This window comes from Hyaena hyaena, unplaced genomic scaffold, assembly GCF_003009895.1.
Source record: "Hyaena hyaena isolate Hyena2069 unplaced genomic scaffold, ASM300989v1 scaffold_2128, whole genome shotgun sequence".
Classification (NCBI taxonomy): domain Eukaryota; kingdom Metazoa; phylum Chordata; class Mammalia; order Carnivora; family Hyaenidae; genus Hyaena; species Hyaena hyaena.
In genome coordinates, this window is record NW_024082758.1 from 39,861 (window position 1) to 42,183 (window position 2,323).

Here is a 2,323-nt window from a genome sequence, read left to right on the forward strand (position 1 = left end):
TAAATGTTCTAAGGTTATTAGATTTTCCAGGAAGTGGTAAAGGTACTAACATATATTAGACCCTTCTTTCATTAGCCATACTAAAGATGATAGTTTGCCACATTGAATTGTTAAAGAAAGACAGTTATAATGATAAAAGTGTTCATGCATAAAGATATAATTTTAAATATATATTTATAATTAAAAATATCTAGAGAAGATATATTAGACCACAGTATACTTAATAACATCAATTTGTTATTAATCTGCTTTTTCAATTCTAATAACTCTTTCCAAGTCCTCATGGTCACACAGCTTGATAGAATTATCATTCTTTTAGGGGCCCCTCAGTGACTCAGTCTATTAAGCATTGGACTCTTGATTTCAGCTCTGGTCATGATCACATCATCATGAGATTGAGCCTGCTTTGGGCTCCACGCTGGGCCTTGAGTCTGCTTGAGAGTCTCTCTCTCTCCTTCTCCTTCTGTCCCTCCCCCACTCATGTGTGGTCGCCCTCTCTCTCTAAAAAAAAAAAAAGGAAAGAAAAGAATTTGCATTCCTTTAAAATATAAACATAAATCTAAGTGACATGTCTTCTTTGGAAATTTCTATATAAATTAAAAACAATTTTTTTATGTTTTATTTATTTCTAAGAGAGAGAGATTGACTGCATGAACAGGGGAAGGTCAGAGAGAGAAGGAGATACAGAATCTGAAACAGGCTCAAGGCTCTGAGCTAGCTGTCAGCACAGATCCCGACGCGGGGCTCGAACCCACGAACCATGAAATCATGACCTTAACCAAAGTTGGACACTTAACCGACTGAGCCATCCAGGCAGCCCTATATAAATTTTTAAAGTATGTGTGGCAAAGATGGTATAGAAAGAAAGAAATGTATTAACTCTGAAACATTTAAATTAACACATAAATTGAGTTATGCCTCTAGACTCAACAAACATTTATTCCTATTGTATCAACATAGACATGAGGCAAAGGGAAAACAAATAAATTACCTGAGTTATGCAATGATCTAGTGCTTGAATCAAAATGAAAATCCTTCATTTGGGACTCATTATCCTTAAATGGGGTAGTGACTTACTCTATGTGAAATCTATTCTTCCTAGAACAATTCATTGACACAGTGTTATAAAGATAGCCTTCATAGTGGCACCCACCCAACTCCAGAGGGTAGAATGTCCTTTTGTGATTTTATTGTTTTTTGTAGTTTTTCTTTTGTCTTGTTTCATTTTGTTTTTGTTTTGCAAATAAAAGAAAATTAACTTTTCAAACTAACTGAAGCCAAAAAGAGTCTTTATGTAACTGCAGCCAAAGGGGCTCTCTTATAGCTCTTATCTCTGCTATTCCCTGCTTGTTGATTTCCTTCTTTAATACTGATTCTTTCCATGATTCTGGAAAAAGGTGTCAGCATGTTCCACATTTTACATGCTTTTTGGTCATTAAGAGAAGCTGAATCTTTTTCTCTGATCCAATTTTAAAACTCCTAGGAAAAGACTCAGAGAGGTACAGATTCAATTTGCTGAATTTCAACATTTCAACCTCCAAGACAACTAGCTAAACTGAGTACTGAGTACTCAGCAACAGTACTGAGGCTGGATGCACACCCTAGAACTAGATAACTGAAATGGCTAAAAAGCATTTTTCCACAAGAAGAAACCTGTTGGGAAAAAGAAAAAGGGTGCTCCTATGGATTGACTTATGTTCCCTACTCCTTACAAAAAGATATGTTTGACCTTAACCCCAAACAACTCATAATGTGAGCTTATTTGGAAATAGAGTTGTTACTAGCAATTAGTTAATATGAGGTCACACAGGAGTAGGATGAGGCACACAAGGAGAACGCCATGTGACGACAAAGGCAGAGACTGACGTTATGCAGCTGTAAGCCAAGAACACCAAAGATTGCCAGAAGCTACGAGGAGGCAAGGAAGGGTTTTCCCCTAGATGTTCGAAAGGAGCTTAAGCCTACTTGATCTCAGACTTCCAGTCCCCAGAACTGAGATGACAAATTTATGTTGTTTTAAGTCACTGAGTTTGTGACACTTTGCTTTAGCAGGTTTAGGAAACAAATACAGATGCCAAATAGAGAAATTTAAATATTCCCATTTCATGGATATCTTGGGAAATATGGTTGGATGGGAGGGGTGTAGAAAGGCAAGTGAATAGAGTTCATCATTTCCAATCAATGCACCATTTGGGAGTAATATACTGAATGCGTGCAGAAGCCCATAAAACGGCCAAAAGTCACTTGAAGGATTTGGGGATATTCAAAGGAAACAAAAGTGATGATCCAGGAATATTAATAGGATATGTTTAATTAAAACATA